This window comes from Aythya ferina, assembly GCF_964211825.1.
Source record: "Aythya ferina genome assembly, chromosome: 3".
Classification (NCBI taxonomy): Eukaryota; Metazoa; Chordata; class Aves; order Anseriformes; family Anatidae; genus Aythya; species Aythya ferina.
In genome coordinates, this window is record NC_140298.1 from 102,091,011 (window position 1) to 102,103,300 (window position 12,290).

At 39.4% G+C, this 12,290-nt stretch overlaps 1 protein-coding gene and 1 long non-coding RNA gene across 15 annotated transcripts in view; one reads left to right on the forward strand and one right to left on the reverse strand.

Moving 5' to 3' along the window:
- Nucleotides 1–12,290, reverse strand: part of LOC311434913 (uncharacterized protein) — a gene marked incomplete at its 5' end in the record, with an annotated part of 781,460 nt that overhangs the window by 480,662 nt on the left and 288,508 nt on the right. The gene's annotated exons all lie outside the window — the stretch shown is intronic.
- On the forward strand, nt 6,249–10,449 carry LOC311435097. Of its 3 annotated transcripts, none has more exons than XR_014691935.1 (4): nt 6,249–6,433; nt 7,182–7,307; nt 8,621–8,735; nt 9,056–10,449. It is a non-coding gene; the product is annotated as an uncharacterized lncRNA (long non-coding RNA). The 3 variants fall into 3 exon arrangements; XR_014691936.1 differs by having other exon boundaries at nt 6,249–6,401; XR_014691937.1 differs by lacking the exon at nt 6,249–6,433 and adding an exon at nt 6,999–7,090.

Below are 12,290 nucleotides of genomic sequence, written 5' to 3' on the forward strand. Positions count from 1 at the left end.
GGAAAGAGTTAGCAAACTGGAGTCACCATAATGATGTGATGAAGGGAGACACACCTAACCTAGATAACAAATTTTTCCAAGAAAGAATTTGTCTTTATATCTCAAACACAGTGGGATTGACCAGCCCCGACTTTTACTAACCAAACACTAGCAACATCTGCACTGAGATGGCCATTTATAATCTTTTTCTTTACGCAAAGGGGGGCATTTGGCATCTGCCAACTACAATTCATACCACCTATCCCAGTCATGTTTTACTCTCTCCACTAGCTATTAAGAAAGCCCAGATGGCAAGCTTATACTTGATACCTAACCCAGAAACTCAAGCCTACATCTGATGGATGTTCAAAATTCAGCTGTTGCAAAATGCAGCTGTGGCCCCAAGCAGGTCAGTCCCTTTATGACATTGCTCCCTGCTGTCCTGGTCAATCTTTAGGTGCAATCCAAAACATGGACTTTTAATTTGTAAATCTTTATAAAGTTTGATTCTTGATTTTTTGTCCCTTCAGCACTATAATTGAAAGCAAGTGGGAGACCATTGCCAAAAAAACATAATGTAATTGGATCCAGCGTTTAGCAAACGAGCTAATGGCCTCAAGTCTATGCTTGTTTTTGGAACCTGCTAGTGGTTCCTCTGAACAAGAAATCATACTAAGTTTCTACAATTTGGTAGTGTAAACAGGTCCTTAGAAACGTCATGCCAACTTCTCAGCTGGCAACATCAGCAAAGCATAGCTGAGCTCTCCTTTCAATGCAGATGAGATCCTCTATTCATGCTTCTCAATTTTTTATTTTTATTTTTTTTCCCATCTTGAAATTTCTGTCATGACTCCAACAGCAACACGTTCACTGAAACACAGTTCTCCAGCATCTGATACCAGCTGTCAGGCTGTGTTTCATCAGACTGAACTCTTTGTCCAAGTGCTACCAGCTGGCGTTGCTTCAGCCATCTGGGATCACAGTACTCTAACCTATGGACTGGTGCAGCTCCAGCAGAGTCAGGGCTCTCTATCCTCTCCACCAACAGAATTTACTAGGAAAGTGAAGCGAAGCAAAAGCCACTGCCCCTTATCAAAGCTTAAATCTTTCCAGTGCTCAAAACCTCCAAATGTCCATTCCTGTCAGAGGGAATGCTGCTTCACAGCTCTCAGATGTTGGCTGCTAACTGTTGGCATCATTTTAATTCCCAGGCTCTGTTGTTGGAAAACACACTGTATAATGTATTCTGAGGACAGTGCAGCAAAGTTTCCTCTTTCTCCTGCCTCCCCTTTTGTGGCTTCTTATGTAATTCGGTGTCATCCATCACTTCCCAGTCTGCACACTTCTACCATGCAAACTTTCACAAACTTTCTACTTCTTCCTCCCACTTCTCCTTCACTTCCATTAATGTCACACTCCTTCTCAAACTTTATTTTATGCAAACACTGATCTCATTAAAATTGTTACAAGGCTCTGAAAGTAGAAGGTTTGAAAATCTGTAGTTAAAATAGCCCCAAGAAAGAGAAAAACAACAACAAAAAGTACTCTCTTTTGATTAGATATGTTTCGGACATCTGGCAATACGGTGACCTTCACTTCCCCACCAAATTTTGATTCTTTATATTATCTCATTAGTTAAATTCCTCTCGGTAATCTTATTATTGTTATTGACTGCCAGTAGTATAATTGGCACTGTAGAAGAGCCTGGGAATTGCCATACTGGATCAAACCGGTGATCCATCTCTCCCAGTACCCTATCTCCAAGAGTGGTCAGTACCAGCTGCTTCAGACAAAGAAACACTACAGCTGGCAGTTTGCAGATAATATGCCTGGAAGCTAAGTTTCCCTTGTTTAGAATTGCAGACTAGCTTATGCCCTGAAACCTGGAGATTTATAGTCCTCCCAGAATACTTGCTTATGAAGCCAGGTACTGTCCTTGCCTCATAAACTTATGGATTGGAGTAAGAACTGAAAAGGAAAGGAAGGAATACAAATGTTTATGTCAATGAGGCGGCAGCTCAGTAATCATTATCCCCCATGCTGCAAACTTTTCCAAGGCTACACAGTGAGCTGGTAGATGGGGCTGGAATAAAGCTTGGGAACTCTTGGCTCCTTGCCCTGAGCTTGTCTCAGTAGATGATGTTACATCTCAAAGCATTTAAGATGTGGTAACTCTTAATTTCCTAGATCTGACCACTTACCCAATCTTTTTTCTTTTCTTTTTTTTTTTTTTTTTCTTTTTTTTTCTTTTTTTTTTCTTTCTTTTTTTTTTTTTTTTCTTCTTTCTGGAGTACTTTGCAAAGGTCAGTACATTCCTGAATAAATACCTATGCTTTCATCCAAGAATCATAAACTTAAATAAATAAATAAATAAATAAAATGATTTAAGATGTTAATTTTGGTAGTAATAAATCTAAAGCGTAGGACTTCTTGGTTAAAATTTACACTAACTTTGGGCTAACTCTATGAGAGACCAACTTTCCCAATAGAAATTGCTTTTGATATATGGGAAAACTCTTGATTTCCACAGAACTGTCATGAGGCTATCAATAACAGACTTCCTATACATCTTGTGCAGCCTAAAAAACTATTTTTTTGTGTTTCTAACTTAAAAACTCAAACAAGACTTTTTTTTTTTTTTTTTCTATAAATGTAATGGCTATTGTGAGGAGGAAAATATCCATTAAAAAGGAATTAACAAAATTGCCTTTCTCCTGCTAGTACAATGAAACTATGTGTATTTGAACCTCAGTAGAATTGTTTGAAATCTAGTGATCTTATTGCCAAAACAATTTCTGTTGTCATAGATTTTGGATCATGGGAACAACAGGGTCTTATTCTTACTCACCTAATACTTAAAGCACATTCTCATTCAATATCTCCCCCCATATTAGATTCCATTTATTTTTCAGAATTAAATGCTACAGCATTTATGTTTCAGTTGCATACATACACGAAGGTATATACGTTACCTTCTGGTAAATAACACATTCAATAACCATCCATTTCCAATATACATATAGAAAAGTCCTCATTATTGCTATGTTATATGAATACAGGATGCATTTGTTGCCTTTCTCAGCCTTTTCTCTTCTGCCCCAGCAAGTCCTGTAAATTAAGGACATGTTCAATTAAAAACATTTTCTAGCTTTCATGAGATGGAAGATGTAGAAATCAATTCCATGGCAAGCTGGCTGATTCAGCAAGAAATCAGCCAGCCTGCAGGAGCCCCTTTTTAAATGTTTTCCTCCCTAATAAGGTAACAAGCCGAGAGAGGTTCAAAATGGACAGGGAGGTTGGGGCAGTTTATGCAGATTAGCTGCTCAGCTTCTGTAGGCTGCAACCCTTGATTTGACATAATTTTTATGCTGCATCCATGGCTGCCCAGTTAATTTCTCCCTAACACATTCTATGTGTTCAGTACAATTCATATGTTGCAGCAAGGCCTTTAGGTTTTCTCTGTTCCACAATGGAAAGAGCATTCAATTTTATTCAGTTCTTTCAGTTTATGGTTGCATTTGCATAAGGCTTCATTCTGTACAGTTCATTCATCACTTTGAAAAATAGACCTTGCTGATTTTTAACAACTATTACAAACAAAGAAAACAAAACCAAAAACAACTGTGGGTATGAGAATTCAGAAAAATTATTTTTGGAGATCATTTTGGCAGTTAAAGAACAGAGTGCATTTTCTCTCCTTTCCTCTTTTCATGCACGTTGTGTTCAGGAAAGATGAATTACTACAAATAACAACAACAACAAAATCTGTAATATTAAAATACTTAGACTGAAAGAGAATAAGCATGGAGCTATATCATTGAAAACACAAGAGGAGGGTTTTATTTAGTGCAGTCTTATTTACACCAATATATATTTACTAGTAAAAGGGAATTATTTATTCCATTTATACAGTATTTGTTTCGTTACTCAGTAAGGTGAGCTCAAAGCATCCATCTTCTTAGCCTGCTTTTCATTAGCCTTCTCTTCTTGTTTTATTTAATATAAGAATCCCACAGTAGTTAAACATATAAGATAAAATTTAGTTGATTTTGTGTTTTTCTTTTGATTTAGTGAAGCAGGGGTGTCTGTATTATATCTAACACTGCCATTAAAATTTAACAGAGCCTCAAATGAAAGAGATCCATTTTCTGGCTTTTGATTCATTTCTCATTTGCCTAAAAAGTAACAAGCCTTCATAGAAGCTGTAAATCTGGCTAGCAATGGTACTACATTTTTCATGCAATAGCTGTGTCTCCTTTCACCTAAGTGTGTGCTTCAGCCATTGTGTTTTCCTGAATTTGGAGCCATTTGGTACAGTGCTAATTTATTTTACTGACTGAGCACATGAATCCCTGCTTCAGAGGAGCACGGATGGTGCTTTGGCTCAGAGGGGAGCTTGCATAGCAAGTGGAAAAGGGGTATCACTCTGAATGATTAATTGTAGTCCTCAGAAGGGTCTCAGAACATGATCATTCTTTATAGAAAATTGGATTAAAATTTGACACTTCTACAATTTTTTTTCTTTGTAGTGAAATTTTCATTTTTCATCTGTTGGCCAAATAATTCCATGTGCAGTCATCCCTAAATTAATCTTGAATTAATTTTTAAATCCACTGTCCTCTAATATATAATTCACCATAAGAAAACCCAGAGCAGTCAATCTTTCATTAGACATGGGGTGAGAAAGGGTCAGCAGACACTCCTGCAGTACTAAAAATAAAGGCACCACATCTGGTATGGAATGATGTCTGGAATTGTAATGCATATGCATCCACTTACTTGTTCTGCTGAAAACACAAACTACAGAGTGGCTGCATGTTGAAACATGAACCAGTGTAATAGGAGCTTAAACCCTGGAACAGACTGTTTGTATATGTAGTCAGTTTATTAGCAAATGTGCAGGCCTGCAGAGTACAAGAACCATCGTTTCAAGCCGATCTGTCACACATTTAACAAGCTGTTTGTAATACAGTCCATTTCATGTATAAGAGAAAAATCTTTCCCACAGGTATAAGAAATACATGATACTTTTAGCATATGGTGAGCTCTGGTTTTGCAGGTTATCTTACATTAGAAGATGGTGTAACATGTTGGGTTAATTTTTTGTTTGTTTCCCAAATCCTCCTTTCCTTTGTTGAATGTGCTGCAATAAAGCATGCTATAGCAGATGTTAAAAATGAGATTCTGCATGAGATGTGTTTCTAATGTCAGGCACAACCATGCTCACAGAGAATAAATCTAGCCCTGGTGCAAACTGCTCATGCTAAGCCTACTTTATACACCACAGCAGGGCTGAATGGGTAGAAATCAAGAGCAGAAGAGCCTCTGCTGCAAAGAGAGTTACTGCTCCAGCACCACTGTGCCTCTGTGTCTCTCCATCAAGGAGCAGCAGAAGCTGGGGGTACCTCCCCAAAATGGTACCAGCCGACAGCTGCTAGTGGGGTGGCAGTGAGGAATAAACACCCTGCAGCACTTGCACTGTGCCTCAGCTTCTGTCAGGATTTGCAAATGCTGCTAGGATTCAGGGATTTTGCTTAGAGGAAGCTGTTAATGCATTGCTGTTTCTCATCTCACTTCCCCACCAGAGGGTCCAGTATGGCTCCACAGTGGCCCCAGGGATGGGAGCTGCAGATGCTCACCCCATGGGTTGTAGCTGTACTTTACCAGCACCTGAGAGGGAAAGCACAGAGATCTGATGATGAGGAAGAGGAGGGGAGGCTGCCTTTCCCCAGCCTTGCTGCTGCACACAGAGGAGCCAGCCCCAAATCTTGTCTTGGGGCTGGGTTTTGCTTCCATGTGGGAGACAACTTCAAGTCCTGTACCATGGAAGGGATGATGGGAAGGATGCTTCTCTCCACCAAGCCCCTGGCTGGTCTCTGCCTTGCCATGTGGTTTTTGGGTGGAGGTGGCAGGCTGTCCTTACTGCAGCATTTTCCCAGGCAGTTGCCAGGCTTGCTTCAATGCAGTGACTTCATTTAAGCCTTTCTTGTTGTCACGGACAAATGCCTAGCAAAGAGGACTGCAGTTTGCAGATTGTGCCCAAGCTGAGTTATAATTTGAACCAGATTTGGTAATTGCATTGCATTTCACCTCCAAGTCAGAAATGAAGCCTAGTGCATGTCAGGTGCTAGTGATTATGAACTGCCTCCCCCAGCCGGTGCCAGCCACTCAGCAGGGCTCAAGAGGACCACAGCTGCTGTGCATCACCCGGAGGAGTTTTCTCCATGAAGAGCAAAGAGAAACTCCTCATCCAAACCTGTAGGGCCCAGAGCAGCTTCCAGCACCAGCTGGACCCTGTTCCCTGCTTCTTTCCCCAGTGAAATCAGGGAAACAATTTCATCTTTAACCGCAGATCCCACAGTCACTACTGGCCCTTGTCAACAGTCTTAGAGGAGTAGCCAAAGGCTGTTTAGTGCGCCTGTGTTAGTGGGAATATTTCCATCTATTTGAATGGGTATTGTCTCAGACCGGGAATGAACAAGACTGTTCTGCTCCAAGTCTGTCCGTACGAGGACTGTGGGGCAGAGCCAGAAAGCTCCTGCTGCTGACACCATGGAGTTGCTCAGCTTCTCCAGAGCTGTTCAGTTTGCTGGCAGGCATCCTCCTCCAGGTCCAGCCCTGCAAGGGAAAGAGATTTCCTGTCCCCAGTACCTCCCAGTTTCTCTTCGCTTTCTGCCTGCCAGAGTTATCACCCCCATGGTTTTCCTGGCAGAGCAGTTGGTATTAGCGTTCTTTAATCTGTGTCAGGCAAAATCAATGAGTTTAGTTTATGCAGCTTCCACGGGTGATCTGAGTGAGCTCAGCTGATCATACCGCACACAAAGAGTAACGTCTACCACTTGTGCGGCTGGATCCAGAAGAGGATGTCTGTTCCCAGCTGCAGACTCCAGATGATGCGAGTTTTGTTCCTTTTTTACAGTAATTCCTACCAGGTGAAAATAGGCAGGTACCCCACTGAAAAATACCAATCAGGAGAAATATTTAGGAAAACATATTTGCACAATATCTTGCTGAGTAATATCAACACAGATCATATGAACTGACCCAGTAATCTGTTGCTATCTGAATGTCATAGAACTTGAAGGCTTTGTACAGCTTTGATTACAAAAATGTGCATTTTCTCTCATCATGGTGATTGAATGCAGAGGGAATGGTTTTGTCTTTACTGTTGTTTATTTTTCTTTTTTTTTTTTTTTTTTCAGGCATAAAGGAGTTTTGAACAGTAACATTGCTTTCTGCTTTTTCATAGTCATTTGGCTATTTGAGAGAAAAAAGACACAGCAGGCAGTGCGGCACTGCTACAGGGAGAGGTATAAACACAGTAAAAAGTAAGTTTAATGAGCATGTTTTAATGTTTAACGAAAAATGTGTTTTCACTTAAACTACCTGAAAATCCACAACAAATTCATTCAAGTCACTGGTATTATTTACTGTATACTAAACGTGGAATACCTACTCCTGAAATGTCATTCTAACTTTGTACTTCAAGAATAAGTAAATAGAAACACTGTCCTGTGCCTCTCACAATTCTTCAATATCTTTCACTGCTGAAGGATGCCCTACTATGAGAATTACACTTTCCCTTCTTAATGGTGTTACACAATGCATGATGTTGAGGGTTCAGGGTTCCCCTTCAGGGGTTCTCAAAGCAATTTATTTATTTATTTAATATAATATTTTCTTTGAAATACAACCTCAACAAAATATAATCGTGAAAGGAGAGCAACAGAGGCAGAGATCATTAATTGAGCTTTTTTTTTTTTTTTTTTTTTTTTTTTTTTTTTTTTTTTTAAGGGTTTCCAAGGCATGGGGAGGAGTCTATTCTTCAGTTTGTTTGTTTACATTAGTAGTCACAATGTGACATTTGGAAATTTTTCTGTGCAAGTTGGCAGCTATGACAATAATGGACTATTATTTATGAGGGTCTTACTGATGGCAGAGTAAAATCATCCATATGTCTTTGAAACCCAAATACAGAAAAGGAAAGAAGTACTGGTGCTAGCCATTAGAAAGTACAACTCATCAGAGGTCCTGATCTTGCAATAAGAGTTCAGTAAACTTTGAGAGCCCATGAAAGTGGATAAAGAGAAGTCTGGAGCCATAACAAAAACTAGAGTTTTTCATGATGTCATCAGAAAGTCTCCGTTTTTTTTTTTTTTTTTTTTTTGTTTTGTTTTTTTTTTTTTAATTGCAGAGCTGTTGTTTGGGATTGGGAATGATGAAGAGGAACACTCTGACAGAGCAATTCATCTTATCTGCCTGTATGTTTAACTTGCTTGTGCCATCTTTCATTTCAGCTTTAAGTGTCAAACGACCATTATGTAGCAGTCATAAAAAGGTCCTAGAAGGCATAACAGTACCTATTGCCAGTTCAGCTTTTATTATTTGTACTGAAAATGTCTAAAAATACATTACACTCCAAAAATACCTGAGAGTTCTGGCTCTTAAAACAACTGTGATTTCCATGGCATTTACCCTTTTCAGCAAGGGTGCCATTTGCTATGTGACTTTCTCCAAAAACAGCCATGACAAAACTGAATCCCTTTACATCACAGTCAAGTCAATTAGGGATTTAAGAGTGAGGGGAAATAAAGCAGCAGCCAAATAACACGTTGCTTCTTGCTTTTTCTATTCTGACCAGAAAACTAGAACAGGCAGTGGGGGATAAGCCTAACAGCTCCAGGTCTGGTTGAAACAATGATCATCTTGTTTTGCTTTGCTGTGGCCCCATAACTGCATGGCAAATAAACAACAAGGTAAGTACAGCCAATTCATTTGCTGTCTAGTTTTGATTTATGAAGGCAATAACTGAGTGAACAGGGGGATTTAAACCTTTTGGTTGCTTTTTGATTTTAGTTCCTTTCAGTTCTGTTTTAAGTTTAAATTGAAATAGTTTTGAGGGAAAAAAACAGGGTGGGGGCTGGGGAGAAATGACTTACATCTTCATAAGGTCTGTAATACCTAGCTTTAATGTTTTACCTTGTGTAAGGAAGTATTTTTGCTTCTCCCTATTGACTGATTAATATGTTCTTCTAAATATTATATTAATATTCTTATTTGGATCTTTATCTTTTAGATATTAAAAATACAGAATTTGAGGGACTGAATTTTCAGGCTAAGAACCCATGGATCCAATGATACTTGAGGAGAACTATCTGTTCTCAGTGCTTGTGTAAATCACCCTTATGACTGATCTGTGATGCTAATCGCAGCTCTAAAATTCAAAACTACTTTGCCATTTTTCAAAGGAGCTTTGGTAAACCCTGAATTCCTCAAGGAACTGGATATTTTACTCTTAATGACTAAAAAAAAAAAATTTAAAAAAATGATATTGTCCAGTGAAACTAATTTCTGTGAACATACCAGACGTGTGTTGAAAGAGTACAAATTGGATTTGCCATTCCCCACAGTCTTGTGTACTCATTTATATTACCGCAGAATTTTAAATGCTATCAAAACTGAAGAGGAATATTCCTCACCCATCTTGCCTGCTGTAAGCACACAGGATGTAAAGCAGCAGAAGACCTGGCTCATACATGTACATGCAGTGCTCTGAAAAATGTGTTATGATGCTAATCTCAGCAAGAAGCAGGCTACCAAAAAGCTCAGAGGAACTGAGGAGGGAGGCATAGCTGTTCCCCTCAGAAAAGGTCTGATATCTGTGGTTGGTACAAGGCTCTATTAACTCCCTGGGTAGCAACAAATTCCAGTTTTATGTCAGACTGAGGTATTGCAGTTCAGTATCTGCTGCCTCTGTGAGATGCCTCCAGTCAGCTTGAGCAGCCCTATCTCCAGCCGTGGGGGCAACAACCAGTGGGGCTCAGTTCCCTCCCAGTCTGGTAGTTAGAGCTTTCGAGCAGACCCTCATAGACCAGAAGGCAAAATGCCATCATCGTGACAGATGTAAGCTTTTGGACTGCTGTTGCCTGAGCTAAATGGGAGCAGGGTGACCCTGCCACTACGGGACTGCTCCCCTCAGGACAAGAGGGTCTCACAGCTGCTGCTGGCTTGGGAGCCCTGGCTTTTACAGAAACAAAATGAATCAGGCAGAAATATTTTTCAGCTCTGAGAAGTCACATTTCTGCTTGCTCCCAGGAACTACAGAAACTGGGCAGTGACTGTGGTGAGCTGATACTGTATCTACCTTGTCAAAAAACATTCCCAGAAAACATGTTTCTGTTCTCCTGATAGCAGATCTTGTTGTAGTAGCTAAACCAAGCAATTTGCAAACAAGCCCAATGAAAATAATTGCTGGATAATTTCAATAGGTTTCCTATTGCTTACCTCAAATTAAAACTGGAGACTAGGGAAAAATGTATTCAAGAAAGATCTGTTCTTCAGTTACGAGAGAAAATGTATGCCAAACTACAGGACTGCACAACAGTAAGTGAACCTAAAATCAGTAGAGTTAAATAAAAGTAGAATGTGGAAATCACTGGACACTAAATCTATTTGCATGGATGCAACAAATACGAGCTTCATTCTATAATGAAGGAAGGAAGTGAGCTCTTTGTAGATGCTCATATGTCTTATGTGAATTTGCATATGCAGTTCCAACTCTGTCTATATTTAGGTACGAATAAAAAATCAAAAGTTTATAATCCACACATACCCTGAGCAGTTCTCTACTAAGAACATTATGTATCAATATTGTCATTTCAAATACTCAAAAAATACAGTTTGGGTCTCCAAAATTTCTGGAAGTATTTAAAAAGCTTTCATTCTTTCAGGTTTTATTACGTTGTAACAAATGATCACCTACAGAAAATTTTCTCCAGCCTTTCTCTTAGACTTTAATAAACACAACTTTATTATTATTATTATTATTGGAAATTTGTCCATATTACTTTATGTACAAGCTATAAATATACAAATGTACTTAAGACAGACTCAGTTATGGCTGTGGACAGTAGAATGCAGTCGGTTTTGTGCATGATCACAGGAGCCAGATTTTCATGAGGCCCCTGCTGATCAAGTCAGGCTGCACAGATGATTTCTGAAAAGTGTCTCAGGGTAGATTGTAACTTAGCACAGGCTTCCTCCTAACCTGTTCCAGAGGCTCAGTTCGTTGCTCAACACAGATCATTAATTTACAACCTAGCCTATCATTGCTATTAAAGTCAACATCTATCACCAGTTATTACTTGTATCACCCCATCACAGTAACAGTTATTTCCTGTTCTCAGCTTAATGAAATATCAGGAGACCCAAAATACCTTAGTGTGAATGATTAAATGGAGATTGCTATATCAATCAGTGAATTCAAGTTTCATGAATATAAGACTCAGACTAAGACCCAGATCAAAGAAAGATCTAAAGAGCTGTGGCACTTAGCTGACAAATGGCAGCCCTGATAGCTGAATCTGCAGCCCTGGCTGAAAGCCTTGGCTCCTAGGCAATGCATGGGAAAAATCTAACACCTCAAAGCAAAATTCATAAAGCCAAAGATAAAGCACTAGAATTTGTCTTATCCTTTCAGATTTCAAGCAAAAAGCACACCTTTCCACTCAGAATTCATTCTCCGTTTAGTGCAGTTGACTGTTTCTTTCAAATGAAGTGGGGGACTTGTAATTTATTTCCAGAGAGGAACCCACCATTTTATACAGTAGTGAGCACACTCAAAATGTGTAAAAATTCCATTCAATTCTACCATCTGCCTGAGGAACTTCAAACCTGTACCTTCTGAATGAGGACCAGACTTACAAATCAATTTGTGTATTTTGACTGATGATTAAGAAGCTAGACCAGATGGAGACCCTGAAGTAAGCTAGGAAAAAGGATACTTAGCTGTCAAATCCAGAGGTTTCTTTTTAGCTCATCAAACCATTCAGCCTTGTCAAAAATGAGCAACTTTCAAGGATACTCAGAAAAGGAAGCAGATGTCAGTAGAACTTTGAACAGTAGAAAGGCCATTCCTACACAGATCTGCTTGGCTGCTCCCAAAGACTGTTTTGGCCATATCTGAGCTAAATAGGGCTCCTGTGGCAATAATTGGCAACCTACAAGCCCTTGCCATAGAAAAACTGTATCTCTTATCTATTCTGTGACCTGCCATCACAACATTGATCAACATCTATCTTGATTTTTCTGCACCATTTCTGACAGGCTGTAGGATTTGAGGTCTAGAAAAGGCTAGTTAGCAATATCTGACTCCACTGGTACAAGTTGGTGTCATCACCGGCCTCTGAGCTGCTCTCTGAAAACAAAAATATGTTCCCACAGGCTATCTTCATTCATCCTATACCTGTTCTGTTTTGGTGCATATTAGTGAGCTCAAATTGTCCTCAGCAGTGGGTAAGTACAAAAGATGA